General features: G+C 35.4%; 1 long non-coding RNA gene across 1 annotated transcript in view; it reads right to left on the bottom strand.

Annotated features, from left to right (window-relative positions):
- Positions 1-12,410: 12,410 nt before the first annotated feature.
- The window catches only part of LOC128248517 (uncharacterized), a 17,739-nt gene continuing 3,971 nt past the window's right edge, over positions 12,411-26,178 (bottom strand). Inside the window, exon 2 of the long non-coding RNA XR_008264692.2 lies at positions 12,411-17,736. This is a non-coding gene — a long non-coding RNA (uncharacterized LOC128248517). The remainder of the gene's footprint in view (positions 17,737-26,178) is intronic.

Here is a 26,178-nt window from a genome sequence, read left to right as displayed (position 1 = left end):
GTGAATGTGAATGATGGAGTACAATGGAGCTGAGAGACAAACTAGGTATAAGAGGAATTAGATATAAATGCAAAGCAACAAAGTAATGCCATATGATAATCTGCATACAGGAACATTGAATCTTCCATAAAGACATTACTGCATAAGGACTTAAATGGAATAGCATGTGTGGAAAAAAGAGACTGACAAAGACTTGGAATGGTGAGGTGAAAGATGACCAAGTTGTTACATTAGACAAAGGTGATGACAGGTGATAAGCAATGATGGAGAAAGCCTACTGAACTGATCTCCCTTCAAGTTTGGTGAAATGTATGAAAAATATATATAAATATGTTCTCCATTTTCTTTCCTCATTCCTTTCTGTTGAAGAGTATAGGCTTGAAATGTCAAAGACTTTTTACAGAGTGTCAAACTATACACCTTATAATTTCACATGTCTCTGCCTTTTGTTTTTGCACATTTAACACACACACACACTATATAAAAACAATAACACAGATGGGTTGAAGTTCCCTACTCCTGTTTCAGAGATGTTCTTTGTTGATGAACAAAACAATTACATCATTCAAAATAAAAAAGTTTTCTTCAGGTGAATTAAGAGTGAAATTTAATATTCAGGGTTTTTCACATAAATAGAGCATAATGCATATTGATCCTCCCATCTTGGTTACATCTGAAATAAGGGAGGTTCAATATGCATTATGGTCTATTTATGTTAAAAATCCTAAATGCTTGTAGGTAAAAGGGCCAGCAAGGAGATGCCCTTCCTAATGTCAACCACTTTACTGAATGTCATAAAAATCAGTTTTCAAGTGGCCCTCAAAAACTTTAGTTTTCAAATGGCTGACAGATGTATCAAGACATCATAGGGTTGGGAGGACCCTTTAATCTTATTTTGTTGAGGATATCACAACCTAGCTAGTGCTCATACTACATATTTATGCCAAAGTTAGTTTGGTTAATTATTAATATTACCAAACCTACCCAACTTAAAATCAATTTTTATTTGCTTTTCTATTCAACAAGCTGGCTTATATTGGTTAGTTATTGATAATCAAACATACCTTGCCTCGTTTGAAAACTGATATCATTTTCTTTCATTAATGTATTTATGTGAGTGAAAAAAATAAATAGAGAAAGGTAGAGGAAAAGAGAGAAATAAAAAAAGAGAGTTTTGCAAGTCTAAAAAAGTCACCTGTTCCACTGTAATCAATGACACAGAAAAACCTGGAAGTTGTGTAGTTTTTATCATTCCTGGCCAGCTGTCACTGAATACTGTTAGATTATATCAACAAATCAGGAGTCATTTATGTTGCTGTACTTCATCTTCTGATAAAATTATACAAAAATTTTTTTTTTTTTTCTAAAACGCATCAGGTGCAGGCAAAGCTGTGTGGTAAGTTTGCCTCCCAACCACATACTATAAGTAAATGCGCCCAGTTCATTAGATAAAAGGCTTAGTGTAAGAAAGAGTATCCAACCATAGAAACTATACTAAAATGAAAACAGTTGAATGAGATTTGGTCTCTTGGTCATGCCTTGGAGGGCAGTAATCCCAAACAAGAACTGCTTGAACCATGAAAACCCATCCAACCTCTGTCAGCTGGAAGTGAATATAAAATGATGAGTATAATGATGATGATGATGATGATGATGGGCCCTACCCAATTCAAGACTTACATGAGAATGATTAGCAGCAAAGCATATCCCACTTATACAATATTTATTCAAAAAACATGATGTCATTGGGTTATGTAATTATTAAAATTTATTCTACTTTATTTACTGCAATAGAAAGACAAGCGGTAGAGAGGTAAGCTAAATGCTTTGCAGTAATTAGTTATGTCCCTTTGCATTGCTCATCATTCGCCTGGTGTCAATACAATTGATTTATACCTCTTTGTTTTTACAAATCTGTGGCGCTGTGCCAAAGTTAGTTTGGTTAATTATTAATATTACCAAACCTCCCCAACTTAAAATCAATTTTTATTTGCTTTTCTATTCAACAAGCTAGCTTGTATTGGTTAGTTATTGATAATCAAACATACCTTGCCTCGTTTGAAAACTGATATTTTTTCTTTCATTAATGTGTTTATGTGTGTAAAAGAAATAAATAGAGAGAGGCAGAGGAAAGGAGAGAAACAAAGAAAGAGTGTTTCTCATGTCTAAAGAAGTCATCCGTTTCACTATAATCAATGGCACAGACAAACCTGGACGTTGTGTAGTGTCTATCAACCCTGGCCAACTAAAGCATCTCTGGTTTTACCACACTTACGTTGTCACTGAATACTGTTAGATCATGTCAACAGAACAGGAGTCATTTATGCTGCTGTCCTTCATCTTCTGATAAAATGATACAAAAACAAGTTGTTGTTTTTTTTTCTTAAAAAGCATCAGGTGCAGGCAAAGCTGTGTGGTAAGTTTGCCTCCCAACCACATGCTTCCAGGTTCAGTCCTTCTGCTTGGTACCTTGAGCAAATGTGTTCAACTATAGCCCCAAGCTTGAGAGTTGATTTGGTAGATGGAAACTGAAAGAAGCCAGTTGTATGTATGTAGGTATGTACGTATGTATGTATGTACAAATGAACAAATGATTTTTCTTTGAATTTGATTTAAGTTCTTGCGATATTTCAAGCTGGTTGCTAACAACGTAACAAGACTCTTTGAGTTAAGAGAGCTCCTGGTATTTGTAAATATGTGGTTGAGTTGGAGTGTTGATTGAACTGTTGATGCATACACTCAAGTGTGTGCATATATTCACATCAGGATCACACATGAATTTCTGGAATGTCTTGCAAATCTTCATGGTGCCACTAATAGATAGGATTTGAAGAATCCACATCAGTTTCTTTTGCTCTTTTTCTGTAAAACCAAATGTTTCTAGGTTTCTGTGCAAATTTGTTGGTACACAAACTAATGCACTTATGATAATAGGTAAAAATGAGAAATCATAGACAAGGTACCTGAAAATTCATAATCAACATACAAAACTGTCAACAGAAAAATTCCAAGATATGCCTTCAATACTACCATTCAAATGTTTTGTAAGATCCAACAAATTTGTAGTACACACATTTGTTTGTTCTCCTTTTAATTTTAGAATAAATTCTGACTGGCCACCTACTTGGTAATGAGGTTGTGAAGGAAAGTATCTTCTTTTAACCATTATTGTTTAAATCCAAAGAAACTCTTGGAAATTTTTATAGTCCCAGATATCATGATCATTTGTAGCATATAAATTAAGGATTTGCATTCTCTCCTCAAGATACCAAGTTCAGAAGGGGTTGATATGTATCCTGTTGCTCTAGTAATAACAAGTATGAAGCTGAAAGCATATCTCAGGTATTGAATTTTGTGTGTGTGTCTGTGCTCCATCAATGCTTGCCAATGAGTATTGGTTTGTTTATGACATCCGTGTAACTTAGGGGTTCGGCAAAAAGAGACTCCAGTATTTAACTTAGCAACATAATCACTGGGCTTGGCTCGAATAAACCTTTCAAGGCAATGTCCCAGTATGCTTGCAATTCAATGACTGAAACAAGTAAAAGATCAGTACGTTGCTGTTAATTACTTGTTTAATTAACCTCATACCAGCTTTAATCAAAAACATTCCAGTCATTATTATCCCCCCTTATTTTTCAGATAATGTATGTAAGACTACATGATGCAACGTGCTTCCCATTTTTTAAGATGGTAAGGTCTGCTTTAAGAGAAGTCTGGCTATTTCTAGCTGGTGGAGTGATCACATTGAGCAAGATTCCTTGGAACTGTAGGGTTCTGCAAAAAATAATGATATATAAATTAATAATATGCAAACAAGTTTAATTCTATATGCATTTTATTATATATGTATCGGTTATTCCCTAAGGTAGAGAAATCCTGGCATTTGTCTGTAGTAAGGTAGACCTTATGAAGAAAAGGACTTCTCAACCTGGAATTTAGCTTAATTAAGGACTTGGTTAAGGCAAAATGTTTCAATCATTTCTTTGGCAGCATCAGATGGATTTAGCATTTTTAGATTTTTCAAAGACAGTTTTATGAATTGCTTAACTCTTTAGCATTCAAATGAAAGGCTTGTTGATTTACATTATTTTGAATTAAACATGCATTATCTCATAGCTTTGAGATTTCAATGATGTGAGTGTATATTTTTAGAATGACATTGTAGGGTAGGTGTAAAAGGCCGGATCCAGTCAATTTGAACGTGATACAGGAAGAATATTTGGGGCTGATATGACTGGTTTAAATGCAAAGGAGTTACTCCATTATGAAATTAAAAATTCATGAAATTTGGACACAATTATGCCAGCTGCTTGCATGGCTGAGTAGTTAAGAAGTTTGTTTCTTATTACATGGTTTTGAGTTTGGTCCCTGTGCATGACACACTGAGTATTTGTCTTCTACTATAGCTCCAGGATGACCAAAACTTTGTGAGTGGATTTGATAAATGGAAACTGAAAGAAGTCTGTTGTACATGTGTGTGTGTGTTTGTGCTTCCTTATATTGACATCATGTGATAGTTGTAAAAATTAGTGTCAATATCATACCAACAATGGGGCAGTGAGCTGGCAGAATAGTTAGCATGCCAGGCAAAATGCTTAGTGACATGTCGTCCATTGTTATGTTCTGAGTTCAAATTCTACTGAGGTTGACTTTGCCTTTCATCCATTTGAGGTCAATAAAATAAGTACCAGTTGAGCGCTGGGGCCAATGTAATCAACCCAGTCCCTCCCCACAAAATGTTGGTCTTGTGCTGAAATTTGAAACCAATATTGTACCAACCAGTGAAGGTGCATAGCTCAGTGGTTAGAGTGTTGGGCTCACAATCATGAGGTAGTAAGTTTGATTTCCGGACTGGGCTGTGTGTTGTGTTCTTGAGCAAGACACTTTATTTTCCGTTGCTCCAGTTCACTCAGCTGTAGAAATGAGTTGCAATGTCACTGGTGCCAAGTTGTATCAGCTTTTGCCTTTCCTTTGGATGACATTGGTGGCATGGAGAGGGGAGGTTGGTATGCATGGGTGACTGCTGGTCTTCCATAAACAACCTTGCTTCAGAGGGGAACTTTCTAGGTGCAGTCTCATGGTCATTCATAACTGAAGGGGATCTTCACGTTTTACCAACCATGTCAAACGAATGGCAAAACAAAGATGATGATGATGAAACAGAAAAAAAAAAATGGAATTAAAGATGTGTGGTAATGGGTTGAGTTGCTGCTATTTCTTGTGGCCAAAGTGATCAGATAGAAAGGCTTCTTTCTTGACTCACTGAAAGCTATGTTTTAAGGTGAGTTAGTTATGTTTATAATTACTCTGTTTCTTAGATCACGTAACAACTAAAGAATGGGTTATAGATTTGCTTCTGTCCCAGTAATAACATTTAATTCCTAATTTCATTATTTGTAGTTGGTCTTCATAATGTAAAACAAGTGAAAAATCAACTGTTGTATCCATCAACATTGTTTCTGTGTCCACTTTCTTTATGTTATCATGAGTTGCTAAAGACTTCTTTGAGGCAGCATTCTGTCACTGGTTGCACTTCCTGATGCCAGTCCTTATCTGTTTTCAAATACTTTATTCTTCTGATCATTGTATGTTGAACATCTGCATTGTGGGACAGACATTACTATCACCCAAGCAGTGTCAATGTGAAGACGCTCATCTATGTATATATATACACATACACATACATTCATATGTGTGTGTGTGCACATATAAAGATATATATATGGTAGACGGAAGATACACAAATTTTTATTAAGCACGACAATTGTCTCAACACATCTAGCATCAATCCCTAGTGGCCAAGATACTTAACAACTGGTTCAGGAGCATCTGATGGTACAGATGTGTCTCTTTGAGTGATAAATAGATATAACTCATTAAAATAACAGTTCTGCAATGTATTTTCTCATTTCGTGTGAAGAAAAGCAGCAAAACAAAGGATATATCTTCATTTATATAAGATCAAAAATAAAATAACAGATGCAAAAAAGGAATATGCAATACAGCAAGAAAAGTATTAAAAATAACCGTTAACAGATATGGATGAATAACACCCTCGCGCAAGCTGCATGGCACATGCATACAAGATCCACGATAATGTAAGCATATGCACACACATTCACATAGCATATTAAATAGCTACTTGGTGTTTATAAGAATGGCAAGGTTAAAGCTAAACTTAATTCATCCATACCTTAAAGAATATTATGTTAACAGTTACTCAGATTCATTTCCACTGCATTGTGTGAAAGTACATTCATATGCATGTGGGCATCTTGAGAGTCTTTCAGAAATTCTATTAATGATTTTCTTATTGGTCCACAGAATAAACAGGAATTCCTCGGAGCAGAGTTGGTATCTCCTGGAAATGATATTGTATAGTTTTGCGTGCCTTACTATGGACAATTAAGTATGACTTGTGTCATACTTAATTTTATCTCCTTTCAGTCGCCACACAAAATCAGCCAAAGATGTTGAATGTCACTTATTGATTCTCTTGAAGCTGGTGACATGGTTGTGATAACAATTCTTAAATGAATCAGCCATTTGCCCAATGTAAACATATGGTCCTCCCCTTGTGTACACGGTACATTTATATACAAGATTTGTACTCATACAAAAGTTCATCAAGGGGCATTTTGATTTTTTTCTGCAGGAGCATTTATTATACTTATTTGTGTATATGGTAGTACTGACTTCATTTTCCGATGTTGTTACTGTATTAGCTATATCATAGTAGTCATTTCTACTATCACAATTTGGCTGTATTTGGTGCTTTTCATTGCAGTTTACATCTCCTTTGTAGCTATTTATATGTATATATTTACTAGATCTATTAGGTGGGTTACATATATATCTAAAGGTAAGATCCAAGGATCATTTGGGTAATTACTACTTCCAAGGTCTGCTAGCTATGAAACATTTGTAGCTTGCATTTTATCTACTCCATTTCCTAATTGTGGGATATATATATATATGTGGGATATATATATATATATATATATATATATATATATATACACACACACACTCACACAGGGTGAATCAAAAGTCATACACTAAAATATTTGACAATTTATTTATGCTATGTTATTATTATTCATGTGTGTATTCATCATTATTTTATCTATTTTTATTTTAGAAAAATTGAAGCATGTCTTTGACAATTCTGGAGCATACTGAACTTATAATTTCCATGGCCAGACATAGGGAACAAAGAACACTGCTTGCTTGACAGTGCACTTGTTTACAACTATCATGTGAAGTTAAGGCAAGAGTAAACACAAACACACACATGCATAAATACATGTATATCTGTACATACATGTCAGGCTTCTTTCAGTTTTTGACTATCAAATCCACTCACTAGGCTTTGATTGGTGCAAAACTATGATAGAAGATAACTGTCCAAGGTGCTGCACAGTGAGACTGAACCTGAGACCACACGGTTGGGAAGCAAGCTTCTTAAACACAAAGCCATGCCAGAGTCTATATATGTGTGTGAATGTGTACGACAAATATGAATGTTTCCATAGTTTGCCTCAGGCAAATTTCTGATGGCCAACCTGAAGTTGTAGAAAACATTTGCTCAAGTTGGGTAAAATAAAAATACAGGAGGACCAGGGAAACTTGTCTATTTCTAAACCATACAAGTAATGAAGGTGTGGCTTTGTTTCACATGAACATGGTTCCAAGTTCAGTCCCACTGCATAGCATCTTGAAAAAGTATCATCTGCTATAGCCATGAGTGGATTTGGTGGATAGAAACTGAAAGAAGTCCTTCATAACCATCTTTTAATGTCCATTTTCTATGCTGGTATGGGTTGGATGGTTTGACAAGAGCTGGCAAGCTGCACCAGGTTCCAGTCTGATTTGGTTTTGTTTCTACAGCTGGATGCTCTTCCTAATGTCAACCACTTTAGTGTGCTGAGTGTTTTTAACATGGCACCAGCACAGGACTCTTGCAGGCCTATCCTCTTCACCAGGGAATGCAGCTTTAACACTTCTGCTGTGGAGGATGGGTCTTCTTGAGTACAGCAAGGCACCAGTGTGTGTTTTATGGTCTCTTTGCCTTGACATCATGTGATAGTTGTAATCGAATGTCACCTTCATTTTCAATCTTCTGTGAAAATATATCAGGCCATGGAGACATATTACTATTCTTGGAAACATGAGAGGGTTGGTGACAGAAAGGGCATCTGGCTGTAGCAAAACCACTTCAACAAATTCTATCCAACTCAAGCAAGCATGGAAAAGTGGATGTTAAATTGATGATGGTGACTGTGATGTGTATTAAAGGCAGCAAGATGGCAGAACTGTTTGTATATCAGACAAAATACTTTTGTTTGTTAATGTTCTGAGCTCAAAATCCACTGAGGCTGACTTTTATCTTTCATCATTTTGAGGTTGATAAAATAAGTACTAGTTGAGCAATTAACACCTCCCCTCAAATTGCTGGCCTTGTGCCAAAATATGAAACCATAAAATGTGATGTGTATGTATATAGTAGAGATTACTTCTGGTGTGTTATTTCTTGTCTTGCTAACAAAGTTCCATCCACATTCGAAGAAGAATGGAGATGGTTAAATTGACCGATATGTACTGGTAGTTATATTATAGACATTTGAGGATTTAAATGCAAAGTTAGATCCATCTGGGATTTGAACTAAAGATGTAAATGGCTGGAATGAAACATTGTTTCTCTTTGTAGCTCAAATGCTGCATTAAGTCAGTATTACAAATGAGTAGGCCCATGAAGAAAGTCTTTAAGCCGAGGTCAACCTGTCCTATTTTCAGAAAAAGCATACTTAGACTACATTATCTACTGTAGTTTGAGTGTTATTTCCAGCAAGTTCAATTACCATGGAGAGGTATATTTGTCATATAACAGATTTACTGTCAATTAAATGACTTCAGTACTGGTACTTCCAGCAGAATTTGCAATCAGATTATAGAGTTTACAGTTACAATGACACTATTATTTAATCTGATACCATTGTTTTGCTCTATTTCAACAATATAACATTAACGTCTTTCCATATAAGAACAAGGCCACAAATTTATAATTGCTGTGATACATATGCATTGATGGTTGTTATTGGCAGAAATTGAAATAACTTTGATCAAGAATTGAAACTAAATCACAAAATTCACATAGCATAAACTTTTAGTAGTTGACATTATTTTCTCAACTCTTTAGCATTTAAACTGGCTACATCCAGCCCAAATATTCTATCTGCTTAATGTTCAAACCAGACAAACCTGGTCTCTCACACATACCCTACAATGTCATTCTTAAAATAAACAATCACATCACTGAAATCTCACAGCTACAAGATAATGCATGATTAATTCAAAACAACATGAATAAATAAGCATTACATTTGACAAAGTAATCTGAATGCTAAAGTGTTAATACTGCTGACAAGGCATAAAACCCTATATAAAAAATCTTCTGCTCATCATAATTACCTTTGCCTTAACGAAGGCAGAGGTGTGCTTTCAGTCGTGTTTGTTTGTTTGTCCGTGGACAAGATATCTCAAGAACCACTGGATGGATTTGAATAAAACTTTCAGGGATGTCTGGCCTTGTGACTGGCACAAAGTGATTAGATTTTGGGATCAATCAGGTACTGGACAGGGAATTTTTATTATTTTTCTGGGTTTTTTTTTTACTTAATTTTTGAGAGTGGTTGGGTTCATTTTTAGTATTCTCATTTTAAAAATCATCTCTGATTAATTGTTGAGAGGATGTTAGTGTTGCTTTGGCAGAGGTTTGTGCTCTTATTTTATTTTAAAATAACAAGAAAAAATATGTTACTAGAATTTAGCTTTTGTACAGTGGTTAACATTAACCTTTTTTAGTTGAATTAACAGCTGAATTCGTATCCTTTTACTTGTTTCAGTCATTTGATGGTGGCCATGCTGGAGTACCACCTTATTGGGCTTTAGTCAAAGAAATTATTCTTTGTAATCCTAGTACTTATTCTATTGGATCTATAGGGATGTAAACACACCAACACCAGTTGTCAAGCAATGACGGGGGAACAAATACAGATACAAACATATATATATATATACACAACAGGCTTCTTTCAATTTCTGTTTATCAAATCCATTCACAAGGCTTTGGCTGGCCCGAGGCTATAGACTGAACCCAGAACCATGTGGTTGTGAAGCAAGCTTCTTACCATACAACCACACCCGCACCTAGTAATGTATTTTATGTTCACACTATGTATGAAGAGCAAGCCAACCTGTTAGGAGACAACATATTTTCAAGCTACATAGACTGGCTTAAGAAGAGTTAAGCATCTTGGCTGTGGACATAACAGCACAAGTGATAGAATTAATCTTGTTGGAACTATTGACCATCTAGTGGAGACTTAACCAAATTCTACATTACCATTATTGTTAAACTATTGCGAAAACATTTTTCAAGTTCAATACATGGAAAAACATACTTGTATGTTGAAAACCTAAGGTATACCTCAGCTTAAGTCATTCTTGAATATACATTGGTTTTCAAAAATAATATATAGAAAAATAAAAATCAAGTTAAAGTCATTTTACTCGACTAAGTCTGTCCCCCACAAATATTGGAATCATAAAATCACTAGAAAACCGTTAAAAGCACATAAAATCATTTTATTGTGCAATAAATAAGAATAAAAGCATATAAAATCATATTAAAATACGTACAGTAAATGTTAAGAGACATACCATAAAGTAATGTAGCTTAGTGAACAAAATCATGAAATCAGCAGTGTTGTATTATTTATTGGTCTTTCGGAGCTCTTATTGCACTGTAGTTCCAATAGCTACCGTTAGGCGTCGTTGTCACTCGTGATTCCCATGATTGTTTTGAATTCAGATTTGTTTACGTCTATTTATCGGCTACTTTCTTATTCTCATTTATTTGTGACTTTATTTTTTGCTCCCATGGCTCCTAAGAAAATTCATAGTGAAATAATTGCTATCTTCAAGCATTACTATATGAAGCATACACTGTGGCAAGCAAAAGCTGCAACTGATCTTGATGAATCCACCACACTTCATAACTTTTGGAAGAGATACGATATCTACAAGGCTGTACAAAACATAGCAGCAGTATGGAATGTACAAAGCACGGCTATGAATGGTGTATGGAAGAAGCTATGCTTGCAATTCGTGAATGATTTTAAGGGGTTTGATAATGTTGCCATCAACAAAACATTGGTGACTACAAGCAAAGAAATGGAAATATATTTGGAGGAGGAGGATTTCACAGATTTATTTGAAAAAGACAAACAGCCCCTGACAAACGAGGATTTGATAGAGCTTCACAAGCAGCAAAATAAAGAAGAGGAAGTCAAATCTGAACCACGTCACTTTACCATTAAGAAAATGCAGCAAGCATTTGCATATATTGAAAAAGGTCTTTCTATGTTTGAGGATATGGATTCAAAGGCTCAACACTTTTCCAAGAATATGGGGCTTGTCACAAAGCTTTTGCTCCTTATAATGTAATCCTTGAAGAAAAGAAGAAGACAGTTCAAGGAACTTTCAACTCGTTTTTTAAGCGCATCGAACAAGAACAGCCAGAGTCAGCTGTTGATGTTGACAATCCACAACCATCTACATCTGTGATGTAAACCAACAAATTGTATGTACGTATTTGTAAATTTAAAATAATTAATTTTTTTTTATTATTGCAGAATAATAATAATTACTGAATTTGTTTTTTGAGCTTAAAAAAAGGCTATTATTTTACCATGTATTATTGCAAACCACATTCATACTACCCAGACAAATAGTGCTGTACCAAACTAAATCAAGTATGCCGATTCCAAATCTGAATTGCTGTAATACATCAGAATTGCTGTAACACATCAGGATTTTGAGTTATGTGCATAATTATTATAATAGTACATTAGTGCTGTATATAGAATATTTATGTTAAGGAATAAATAAAGTGTCTGCCAAATTGTATTCGTAAATTTAGATTACTTTTTTCTTTTACTGTACTGTATTAAAAAATAAAAATTATTTGTTTGTAAGCTTAAAAGAGGTTTTTTTAACTGTGTATTATTAAAAATGCATTCGTAAATAAAGTACAGAACTGGAAATGGTTCTTATCGGTTTAGCCTGGAGACAAGTTAATTCAACTTAAGTCGTGTCTCCTGGAATCAGGGTGAGGTATGCCTGTATATGGTTAGAAAAGAACATTAAAACAGTAGGGTAAAAACTGGGTTTATTACAAAATTTCCAACAAGTCACATGACAGGTAGTGAATTGATCAGTTGCAAATTAATTGGTTTTTCCTCAGGATTCATGCAACCTATCAATATACCTTTACTGTAAAGGAATAGGAGAATATGCACTTAAATGAAAAACAAATGATACAAATAATAACAAACAAAATAAAGTTTGACCTCTTCATAGATATATTTATTTTAAAATTCATACAGATAGTAAATTGATATTGAAATATCATCAAAGAAGGAGAAGAAATATGGAGTCAGTGCCAAATATGAATCAAATTTATTGTTTATTCCAATTGTATTTACCCATTGATATTATTCTTGTTGTGAACAACCTTCTTTTTGGTAAGTGTAAAAATTGATTTGTTTATTTGGCACATGGCCATATTTGCAAGATAAGTGAGTGAATGAGTGAAGGAGCATGCATTGATTTACCATGAAGGTGAATGGTACAATCATTGGAATTCAAAACTGAGAAATATACAACAGCATTTAATCTGACAGACTCCTCATTTTACATGTGGAGTGCATAATTAATATCGATAACATTTTTATTATCTCACCATCTCCTTGTACATAAAAACAAATCTTTATAAAGATGTAAAGGGTGTCTAAAAGAAAAGTAAACATACTTCAAATGTTTAATAGTATATCTATTAAGATATATCTGTGTTTTATAGTTCAAATTTTAAAAAGGCCAAACATGTTGAGTTATCACAAGTCTTCAAACTGATGGTCATTCGAGTTATGACACCACTGACAAAACAGGCCAATGGAATGGCAAACATTATAAATTATTTCAATTAGCACTTGGGTGCCTTCTCTTTACATGTCTACTTTCATTTCATTGATTGTTGCTGGTTTTGAGCAATAAACTTTATGATTAGATGTCGCCATAAATGTAAGTTCACTAGAATGAGACCTGCTGAGGGCAGGAGAGTGAGAGGAGGGAAGAGGAATTCAACACATCCATTTGTTCAGAATATTTTCATTAAGACAGGCCCTTACATCACAGCGATGGTGGAGCAACGTTCTCTCTTATAAATAAAACTTAAATACTCCACTAACACATGGTATGACTGACTCTTACAACAAATTCAGCAAAACATCACCAAGCACAATGTTATCAAAAAGGAACAGTCCAGTTTAGCTTAACACTGACAACCAGCAAATCTCTGGAAAGCTCACATATCTTTCTATAACATGTAGATTACACTGGGGGGAGGGAGAAAAAGAAAAATTATTTTCTGCTACCCAGACAGATAGTGCTGTACCAAACTAAATCAAGTATGCCGATTCCAAATCTGAATTGCTGTAACACATCAGGATTTTGAGTTATGTGCATAATTATATATTAATACTATATTAATATCAGGAATGGTTAAGTTTAAGGTAAATAATTATTATAATAGTGTTGTATATAGTATATTTATGTTCAAGGCAAATAGTATTATAATATAATGGTACATAGTATATTTATGTTAAGGGAATACTCATTTTATTTTTGATATGCTCAACTCAGAAATGTTTGAGACACTTGCTCTTGCACTTATGTGTCGTATTGGTGTCCTGTTGTAGGAACCAGCAGTAGTCATCCATCATGTATGGATTGAACTGGCCTTGATACCTTGTTTCCATCTCAGATATGTCCTGGTTGAACTGCTCACCATGCACATTACTAACAGAACCAAGATTTGTTGGAAAAAAATTGAGAAGAGAATGCAAGAAGTGCATTTTAAGAGACACTCGGCATCTTATTCTTTCATATGCTGTAAGCATATTGTTTATTAAATCAGCATAATTTTCAAGAAAGTTCTGTACAACTAACACGAAGGAATCGCATGCCATCAACTCAACTGGATTCAGTTTACCTCTGAATTTGCTATCAGACATCAATTCTCTGATCTCAAGTCCAATGAAAATGCCTGCTTTCAGTTTTGCATCACTTTTCTCTGCACCAAATTTTACTTTTAGGTACTGAAAGCTACAACCATTGTGTGTCATTGCTTTTACAAAGTTTTTCTTGAGGCCAAGGTTAATGTGAAGGGGTGGAAGGATAATTATCAGTGACCCAGTCACAAAATTCTATTCTATAGTCAGGAGAGTATGGTCTAATGTTGGAATAAAACTCTCTTGAACAGTTCCTTTCGTTGTGAACTGTATGTCTAAGATAGACACTGATTAGTTTCATAGGTGGATCTGTTTCAAATTCTTTTCAAAAACATCTACGCATTTCCAGTAACAGTATGCTTTCTTAGAGCTTGTTATGTGCACCTTCAGAACAAAACATCCAGTCCAGGTCATGGCCTCAGACGGAAGAAAGGTGCTCATTTACAAGCCCAGAGAAATGGTGGGCGCTGACACCTACTACAAGATGCTGACGTGCCATGTCTTGCTTGCCATGACTCAAGGCCAACTACCTGGAGGGTAACTATGAGTGGACCCAAATATTTATAAATGACTACACCGGAAACAGAAGTATTAAGTGAGTTATAGGCTATAAATTTGTGTAAGTACAGTTTTGGGACATCTTGAATAAGCCTAAATAAGAGAATGCAATTTGGGTCTTACTGGAACCAAGAATGTTTCTAATAAGAATTAAACATCTCATCCTTAAGCTGTTGAAGCAATCGACCGTGTTTTCACATATCAGATTCTTGCCTATAGGCATTCAACTTTTCATAATTCACCTTAATAAAACAAGTGATAGATTGACTGAAGGGGATGTTGATGATAAGTGTAAACTGTTGCAGGCAAATGGCGTGTAACAGAATTCTAATAGGAAGATACAAATAGTGGGGAAGAAGGACTAGAAGGGTGTTTAGTATAAGGGTATGAAAGTTATGACTAAGTGAGCAGTGATGAAAGCAAGAAGTGTGTCTTCAAGATGGAAGAGAGATGAATTCCATCAAGATCAGAAAAGCAGAGACTGTGCAAAAAGGTTTAGACAAGTGACACAGCTTGATAGTAGGTCAGCATTATTATAATGTTTGTATATTTGTTTAGACCAACACATGGAATGTTGATTATACCTACATTTGGAGTGTGACTGCTGCTGTTACAAAACGCTAGGGAATTTGAATAGACTAAAAGAAACTACATAACTGGATTTTTCTTAGGCTGTTCTTTTCTTCTAAAGATGGGATTTTGCGGCTGAAATATATCCTCTCAAGTCATCAGTGGTGAAAAGTGACTTGAAAACCAGGGCATGCAGTCAATGATGAGGTCAATCACCAAGGCAGAGAGCATGGGGTAGAGGAGCCTTACCCCTGCCCTGGAAAATTATTCCACTCTCCCCTTTGTAAATATGATATGAACTAATTTTAATGAGAGAAAATGCATTTCTACCAACAAGCCATGCTTTAGGCTTGTTAACCCTTTCCATTGGAGTTGATATCTCTCCATTAAGAAAATTTTGGCACTGGCCATGATGACCATTACTGGTTACAAAAGATATCTGTGAAAAAAATAGAAGCTGTATATAATGAGATATTTAAAATTTATTTGTAAATCAGCTCAATTTTTCATTTCTTTTTGGCAAATTCATCAATCACTTTGCTATAAACTGTATCAGTACCACACTCTAACTTCATCTTTTTCAAAAGGTCTTTATTCATGAACTAAAGACTGAATTATTTAATCTCCCTTCAGTTTGTGAATACCTCATATGATTATTTACTTGCTTTAACGAATAAAATGATCTTTCACAGGAAGCAAATGTGGCAGGTATGGTCAGAATCAGATGTAATAATTTTGTTATTCTGGCCAGAGCTTGGTGTAGTTCAAGTTCCTGTATCATATCTGTGATTTCTTGGATGCTTGACACTTGCTTTGCAAAATCTGCAGCATAAACTGATTTCAGTTCACATTTCAATCCATTCAAATCAAATATGTTTTTATAGACATCCAAAGATGAAAACGCTTCCACCAGAAAGTTTTTTTTCATAATTGTGAAAAGGCTTTGGATTCAACAATTCAACAAACCTGAACTCTTCCATTGTTTCAAATCTTTGCTTAACATGAACAATAACTTCACTCAAAATTCTGTTAAACAAAGTCCTTAAAACAGTGTCGGTTTCTTGATGCTGACAACGCTTCTCTGGTGGTTCAGTGACACCATCCAGAACCAGTCTGTAAAATTCCTCAAACTTGTTCTTGATATCAACTAACAGCTTTTTGAAGTTTTCAATCTCACGAATACACCTCCAAAAATCAAGTGAATATTCTTGAAGAATTGAAAACAGAATCACTGAGTTACTCAATATGGTTTCAAAACCATGATTTTCTAATATAGTTGAAAATAGCTCAGAAAACTCAGTAATTTTGTTGGACAAAATAGATACTTGTCAAGATGAAGAATTCCATGTCTCAGGTAACTTTGGAAATTGCCTTCTAATGATTTCATCCAGTAGTACTCTTTGATCTGTCAACCTGGTTGAAAAGTTGAAATTCCTTTTAAAGTTTGGAAGAAAATTTGACATTCATGAATATTTGAAGCTGACTGTGAGAGCACTAAATTAAGTGAATGTGTATAACAATGTACAAATATGACATTCAAATGCCCAGCCATCACGCTCGCTCCATCATAAGCTTGTGCAATAAATTTTTGGCCACAGTTGAATTTATTACCAAATTTTCAAACTTCTTCTGTCAATGATGCAACTCTTCTAATTTTGTTGACATTGACATATGCTAAAAACCTTTCTTGAGGCTTTTCTTTCTCATCAACAAATTGTAAAACACATGACAATTGAGATCTCATTTGAAGGCCTGTAGTCGGGTTTTTTTTTTTTTTTATCATTGCCTTAATTTCATCTTCAATTGTAGCAGATATACAATTAATTATCTTGTTTTGAATATTATTTGAAAGTCCAGAAAATGTGCAGTTGGCATTTTCCCTCTTGAAATCTAGATGCAATCTTAAACAACTATCATATTCTGCTACTGCTTCACACATAGCCAGCAAATTGTCCTCATTGTTTGGTTCTTCTGTTTGATTGTATTCTTGAAATGAAAATTCTTAATAAGCAAAATTTCAATACAATGAATTAACCGTTTCAATATTTCACGCTTTTTCTTGACTGATCTATTATGCAACTGAATTGAATCTGCTTTCAAGTGATCGATTGTTGTATCAATTTGCTGTCGGCCAAAGGTTTTCAGAGCAATTATGGAATTCAGATGATTTTGAGATTTTTGGTGTCTTGTCAAATTGTTCAAATCACAGTAGCCGGTAGTTGTCCAAGTGTTATTATGTTGACAAAATAACAGACATGGAAAACAGAACAATTTGTTCAGAATGGGACATCCTATCATCCACTCATACTGTTCATAATACTTGGAATCAAAATAACGATGACATTCCTCACTGCCCACTTTGGCTTTGATGTCTCTCTTCCAAGAAAGATAATATTCTTCTCTTTAAAATCTTCTTGTTGCAAAAGGTCGGGAAAGTAAAGAGGAAACTGAGCTAAATGGCTCTTTTGCCATCCTGTGGGTCAAGGAAAATGTGAAAAATGTTACTGGGATATAATTTTTTAAAACAAATGGAAGCTTTATTCTAACAAAAAATTTGGGTGCTAGTTTACTTTTTTTACATAACCATTTTTAAAAGATTTTAAAGCAAATGTATCCAAATTTTTTTGGACTGCTTCTCACCCCCACAACCTACATTTCCAGCACCCTACCACTACAAAAACACAGACTTCTTTCTTCTGTGAATTTGACATAATTGTATTTCACAAATATAATTTAACCCAGTTAACCCATTATTTTGCTGTTTTTGCAATATGGGAGAGTAAATTTCCTATCTGTAACTACATTGTTTTCATTTTTTAATGCAATAGTTTTACATTGTGCAGGGATATCAGCTTCTTGACATCAGGTTGAAAGGTACTGAGAAGTTGTCTCACATCCCTGCGTTCAATAATTTTCAGTCTGCTTTACTTCACTTAGAAAGAGACTGAGAAGCTGCACTGAAGCCCCACTCTACCAAATATGATGTTGAGAGGACAATAAAGTACATCTAGACTTTGTTTCACAGTGCAGGTAGCTGTCAGAAATGTCCGGTTGTAGCAAAAAATTATGGTATGATTCTTTGAACTTTAGCTTCATCTCAATGTCCTTTTAAAGTGAAACCAGTTCTTCCTCCATTATTTTTGTTTCCTCATGATTAGTATCTTGGAATGGATTGATCACCCATCAGAAGATTATCTAATAATTATTTATAACAACAAGGTAATGTAGAATAAAGTATTCTGTCCAGAAACTACAAAACACCTGCTGCAGATTTGAACTCACAATCCATCAAAAAGGTGGTTCAATATCTTTTTCAACCGATCACCCAGTCTCTACAGATACCTCATCATTTTGAAGTTGTCCTATCAAACCTGTGTAACAATGAAAAAAAGAGCTGTCAAACTAATTACTTTTCTTTTTTTATTGTTGTTGAGAGGAATGATCTTACTACTTTCAAGAAGGGGACAGCACAATTTGATCAAGCTTTTTCTTTCACCTGACAACTTAACCCTAGCTCCATCTCCAGCTCATTGCCATGTATCAAGGTGCTGGTGTTTGGAGATGCAATTTTCTAGCAACATTTAAGCAGTAAGATGATGAGTTCTTACATAGAGTTAAAAAACTCAGATATGTTGGTAATAATCATATAATTCCAACTGGGAATTAAAATAGTGAAGCTGTTTTAATTTGCTGAAAACTTACCTTGCATCAATTACCTGTGAATGAAAAAAAATCAAAAAACAAAAACAAAAAAATTCTATAATTGGCTAAGAGAGCAACATGGTTGATATGTTAGATCATAATGAGAATTTAATGAGAAACCATAATGAGGATTTAGAAGTACACCGCTGCCTCGCCCCCTCTCTTTCTATATATATCTTTTACTCGTTTCAATCATTAGACTGTGGCCATGCTGGGGCACCACCTTGGAGAAGTTTTAGTCGAATTAATTGACCCCAGTACTTACCTTTTTATTTTAGGCCTGGCACTTATCCTACCAGTCTCATTTTGCTGAGCTGCTAAGTTACAGGGATGCAAACACACCAGCACCAGTTGTCAAGCAGTGAAGACACACACACACACAAATACATACATACATATATAGCCTTCTTTCAGTTTCTGCTTTTGGTTGGCTTGAGATATAGTAGAAGACACTTGCCCAAGGTGCCACACAAGGGACTGGACTCAGAACCATGTGGTTGGGAAGCAAGCTTCTTATCACACAGCCAATCCTGCAAGCACACACACACACACTAGTATGTGGACAAATGAAAGAAAGTGATACTCAACACATTTCATTGTAGTTATATGTATTATTTAATAACAGTTTGACTTGGATCCATGCAATTTAAAGGACAGTAGGCTCATAGAACAAAACTAACTTGTCAGGCATTTGGAAATCTCCAAATGCCTGACAAGTTAGGTTCGATCCACAAGTCAACGGAATTTTAAGTTGCATGAAGCTGAGCGAAACTGTTTTCAAATAATATGTATATATAATTTATTGATTTATACACACTGACACATACATACACACATAGTTTATTCGATAAGTACCTGAACTTAACACTGGACATAATATCCTGACACTATTTTTATAATAGAAAAAGTCTGTTAAATGTAGATGATTTAATGTATTTTACTTTAAACAAATGATTTTTACAGATTTAAATGGAAATTGTAGACCATTGAAGTATCATTAAGTATTTGGTATTTAACCCCCAAAACAGAGGTAAAACTCCATTGAATATACAGAGAAGATACTCCATCACATCTAACTGCAAAATATATTACTCAATAACAAAGTCATTCTGCAGTTGCTCTACCTGCCAGAAATAGCAGCCAAATTTTCCTAAAAATTATAAGGATGCATTGGACAATGTAGTCCTAAATATATATATATATATATACAAAAATGATTGGATGGTCACAACTAGAATACTCATGGTTATTATAGCTAATCCTGGATTAAGTAAGAATACTAACTATGACAGAATATTAGGGAATTCAAAGGTAGAAGAAAGTTTGTAACTGATGAAAAAAACCTGGTTGACTAAAAAAAACTCAGGAAACTCCCAAGGATTCTTTAGCAAAAATTCTAGTAGAGGAGCAAGAAACTAGTGTCAAATTAACTTCAGATTGATTTAATATTAGTGCTGGCACAGTTTACGTATACTTAGATAAGTTTCAGCCAGCATTGGTCCAGGCCGTGTCTAACTTAATAGCACCACCCGGAAAAGACATTTAAAGGTGTTTCATATGAGTCATTCTTTGGGCACCATAGCACATTTGAGTAGCGACTTATTATTTGCAGATATATATTGGTGGGTAGGTGGTTAATCTGGAATTTGTTAGAGATATTCATCCATGAACCATTTAAATATTAGTGTATCTTTTTCTTTTACTATGTGTCTTGGTATGATGATAAAGAGATACTTTGGTATAAGGTTTGTGCCCACCCTAATGAGATAACAATGTTTGAACTATTGTATTAGCAATTTACACACCTGGCAAGATGAAAAGGAAAATTACACACTGTAGAGTAGTTGACATTAGGAAGAGCATCCAGCTATAGAAACCATGTCAAAGTAGTTATTGGAGCTTGATACAGTCCTCTTGCTTTCCAACTACTGACAAAGATTGAACCATTCAACCCATGCTAGCATGGAAAATGGGCATTAAATGATGATGATGATAATGACGATGATGTGCAGTCATGGCTGTGTGATTAAACCTCTACATCTCACAGGGAAGAACTGGCCTAGAAACAGCCACAGATAAGCACTGATGCAATCAGTATGTTTTTCTTCATTATTCGGAGTAATTTTGCATGACAAACCTGTTAATTTGAATGTAGACTACTGTAGAGAGTTATGAGCAAGTGTCAGGAGAAAAAGGATAAAGTTCAGAGATGTACCACCCTGTTTATATTGAAATATTTTGGCTGGTTCTGGAACACACACTCACCAATAATCACTTGTCTTCAATGAATTTTCTACTTACTAATGTGGATTGTGGATGGCAGAATGCATCTTGATCAGTGGTTCCCAAACATTTTTTTACCTATAAACCCCATTGATTACTATTTCATTCTGGCAGACCCCTCTCCACCCAATAGACATTCGATGTTTAAAAACTAGTTTTATAGATAGATGCATCTTTCAAAATCCCTATTTTGTTTATCACACATTCACTTGTCTAGACTGAACTTTGTAAAATGTTTGGGAAAGAACCCTAACTGCTTCTTGCAATAAACACATCTAAACCAAAACTTTTTCACGGACCCTTAATATACTGTGAATCCTCAACTTACTATTTTGCTTGTATGGACAGCTTGGGGTCATATGAGCCATTGTTGAGAACCAATGCTCTAGAACATGGTCAGAAACAGAACTGTTTAAACCAATAATAAACTAAATCTAAGAATTTGTAACCAGAAACTTATTTCTAACAATATGATAAAGGTTTTCTTGGGTATGAAAAGATCTAATTTTAAACTTTGAGAGAGAGAGAGAGAGAGAGAGAGAGAGAGAGAGAGAGAGAGAGAGAGAGAGAGAGAGAGGGGGGGAACCGACAACTTAGACATATGAAAATGAAAGCAATTATTTTAAGAGTTCACAAACCTGGTTGTTTGGTCAGCAATACAGTAGATGACTCAAAGAGTTGATGGGAAAAAAAACATTATATTTGACATTAGAAAAAGCAAGTCAAGCAGTCAAGCTCAATAAATTTAAGATAATTTATGGTGTTTTAGCCCATTTTCACTCTGAACTTACTGCTAATTTCATAAAGAATTTTCTTTTTAACTTACTTAAAAGATATTAAAAGGAAGTTATTGGGTGAACATAAGCAAAGAAAGAGACAACTTTGTAGTCAAAGTTTTCAAGAGCAGAAAACCAAAAAGGTCTGAATTGAATTTGGCTCTGCTGAAGCCGTGCCTATTATGGTCACTGAAAGCAGAAAGACATTTAAGGACAAAATTTATAATTACTTAACTGTTTAGCTGGCCATTCCAGGCCCAAATATTCTACATGTATAATGTTCAAACTGACCAAATTCAGTCTCTTACAACTACTATACAATGTCATTCTAAGAATATACTATCACATCATTGAAATCTACAAGTAGCAAGATAATGAATGATTAATTCAAACCAATTTGAATAAATAAACATTGCATTTAACGGAATTATCTGAATGCTAAAGGGTTAGGTCAATCAACATCAGGATCTGAAAGATTTCCTCTCTTTTCTTTCTTAACTACTGTTTATCATTGCTTGGAATTACCCAGTTTCTATGACGTATAAGTGACCAAGTAAAACATTCCACCTGAACGGAACACAAAGTCTGTTGCAGAGTTACTAATTTACAGTTGAATGGACTAGAGCAATGTGAAATTAAAGTGTTTTTCTCAAAAGCACAATGCACCACCTGGTCTGTGAATCAAAAACATGGTCTTGCAATCATAAGTGCAACACTCCAACTGCTAGGTCATGTGCCTTCACTCCCTCTCTTAAGCATGAGAAATATTATCAACATCTCCAGCCCCACATTTGGTAAGACTGAAGATCAACCCAGGAGCACAGCCCAAGAACAACGACAAGAATGTTGTCTGGACTACCTCATTCAACTTAAGTAACCAATGATGTTCTACATTCAATGGTTGTGTATCAGTGGTGTATCAAAGGAGTTCAGGTTAGAGTTGAGAGACAAAGGCAGGCAGTGAAGAAGTACTGCTTACAGGGCATAACGGTTTGAAGATAGCACAAAGATAGGAGAGCAAGCCATGTGATGCTTAAAAATTTCCATTGCTTCTTAAGAGTATTGTTTGTGGGTGTAAGCTTTCCAAAGAGATATTTAAGTGGATTTTTATTAGTGATAAGAATTGTAAAACTGAGAAAGGTCCTTTTAATTTCTATAAGAAGTTGTTTTCAGGGGAAAACAGTTTGACACTATATATATATATATATATATATATTTCGTTTTTGGATTGCAAGATTTTTTATGTGATTTCGTGTGTTGAAGCATATTCTGTTGTGTCTGGGGAGAGTCATTTTCTTATTGTGCCTTAAAATTTAACACACTCACCGGTAAAATTTCCACTTATTTCTTATTTTTAGTTTCCCAAACTTTTCGTTGCGTCTTGCAACCTTTTCAATAGTCTTGACTCTGTCTGTTATTTACGCTGCGTTCTGTTTTTGCGCATGTGTGTGTGTGTTTGCATGTATGTATTCTGCATATTCCTGTGTTTGTGTGTTTTTTTTTATGTATGTGTGTGCATGTGTGTATATGTATGTATGTACCTCTGTCTCTTTGTGTGTGTATGTCTGAGTGTGTGTGTGTTTTGCTGCTATGTACCATGTTTGTATGTATGCACATCTTCATATGTGTGGACAAGTGTGTGTATATGTGGTCACGTGTTTCAGTCTCTATTTGCATATGTAGTTGTCTGTTCATATACCCTATGTACCTACCCGTCTGTATGTAGACCTGTTGGTTTACATATGCATACATGTGCATGCACACACACACACACACATACATACACCCACACTCACAGACATACATACATCTGCATAAAAGCCCATCAACTGTTCTACTTTACCTGTGTAAAATGTGGGTATGGGAGTATGATATCTATGTATATTTCCTATTTAGTATTGGGGAAGTTTCATTCATAAGGACGTACTCCTGTATTTGTGTTAGAGTTGGGTCTTTTGGGTGCTTGGATAAGATGTGGATGTCAAGTTGACCCAAGTTACCTCCATGCTGGTCTTTGGCATGTTGGTAGAGTATAGAGGACTGTTTTTTGTCGTCATATTGTCTCATATGTTCGTTTAGCCGTTCCGCAATGCTCCTAGATGTTTCACCTATGTATGTCATATTCAGGTCTTTACAAGCACCTTCCATGCATTTTATGCTGTAAACTACATTTCTATTTTTGCAGTTAATGCCAGGGCTAATCCTACATACCATGCAGTTATCATTGGTACATATGGTATTCTCAAAGGGGTATGTCCTACATAGTTGTGATCTGATGGAGTTCCCTGGCTTTTCAACAATCTTAATGTTGAGTTTGGACTCCTTCAGAACTTTTCTAAACCTACGCGCTAGTTCTCCATGCGCTGTGGCCTCTACAAACATCACTCCTTGATATCTGTTGGTTTTATACCACGTGTTCGCCTTGTTGGCTTTGTCACAAATTCTTTGTATCCTATTCCATTCTTTGTTTCTATATCTAGGGCAGGTACCACTGGTATCATCCTTATAATCTTATCTAACCTCTTTCTAGCTCCCCTGTATACTTGAACCCTATCTTTCTGATCATATCCAGAGAACTGCATGCGGTGCATGAAGTTCTGTATATGTTTTTTCGTTTCATAGGGTTCGCATAGTGGAGAGATGTTGTTCATTATCCTAACTAAGTCTGCTATCAGTATGTTAATTTTCATGCTGTGTGACAAAGCTGAGTTCTTGTGAACAACATGTTTTGAAGCTATGGGTTTCATATAATATGAGTGGAGGAGCTGCACTCTATTGTTCACAGTTTCTAACCAAAGTTCAGTATCAAGTACCGAGAGCCTATTGTTGGGGTGTTTAGTCGGGTAATCTATAGTTACCTTGATACTTTGGTGGATGGAGTTAGCTATTTGCTGGATGCTCTCCATTACGTTCCTTTTTGTTTCTACATGACCGTCACTAGAGTTGGTCCTAACTATGATGTTAATGTCATCTACATATCTGCTGTAAAGTAGAAGAGTTGTGGACTGTTCTGCCAAACCCTGAGAACAACAATCAGGTGAAGGAAATGATTGCTCACGCAATAGGGGCCAGTATAAAAACCACCTTGAAGAACCACATAGTAAAGTTCAACAAAAAACTATACATGCAGGTTCAAGGTGCAGCCATCGGTGTTGGTGTAGCTGGAGATGTGGCCGGCCTCTTCATGACCTGGTGGGACAGAAAACTTAAACATATGTTAGCTATTAGAGCAAGGTCATCAGCATAGCGATGCTCCCAGGGGCATCCTGGTTTGAATTCCTCTGGTATTGCTTGGAGGACTATGATGAATAAGAGGGGGCTGAGGACTGATCCTTGGTGTACCCCTACTCCGACCTGGAATTCTTCACTATACTTGTTGCCAACCCTCACCTTACGGACAGCATCCCTGTACATGTCTTGTACAGCTCCCACTAAGCACTCGTCTATCTCTAGTTTCCACATTGACCATCAGGTAAGGGATCGGGGGTCTCTGTCAAAGGCTTTCTCCATGTCAACAAAAGCCAGGTACAGATGTTTATCTTTGGCTAGGTATTTTTCCTGCAGCTGTCTTACCAGAAATATAGCATCAGTGGTGCTTTTCCCTGGCACAAACCCAAACTACATCTCGTTTAAACTGACTCTCTCTCTAATTAGTTGGGCTATGACCCTCCCCATGACTTTCATTACCTGATCCAACAACTTGATACCTCTGTAATTATTCATATCTAATGCATCACCTTTACCTTTGTAGCAGTTGACTATGGTGCTGCTACACCACTCATTGGGTATGACTCCTTCATGTATCACCTGATTGACTATATGGGTGATTAGACTATAGCTGACACTGCCAGATATTTTAAGCTTCCCTGTCTTCATACTCTTAATTGCTTTATCTACCAAGGTACTGTCAATTCAGATAGCTGGTCAACTTCGAAAGCTTGTTTCAGTACTAGGCTGTGGGTCGGGTTTTCCATTAGATTATATTGTACTGCTCTTGGGAAGAATGGTGAATTGGGAGAATTAGTGGAGCATTAGACAAAATACATTGCGATAGGAGTTCAAATCCCACCGAGGTCAACTAAGCCTTCCCACAGCACCAGTCAAGTACTGGAGTTGATGTAAACGATTAAATTCTTCCCACTATTTGTGGCCTT

Source organism: Octopus bimaculoides, chromosome 1, assembly GCF_046866305.1.
Source record: "Octopus bimaculoides isolate indiv1 chromosome 1, ASM4686630v1, whole genome shotgun sequence".
NCBI lineage: Eukaryota > Metazoa > Mollusca > Cephalopoda > Octopoda > Octopodidae > Octopus > Octopus bimaculoides.
The sequence above is the reverse complement of the archived record's forward strand: the minus strand, read 5'-3'. Positions and strand labels throughout refer to the sequence as shown.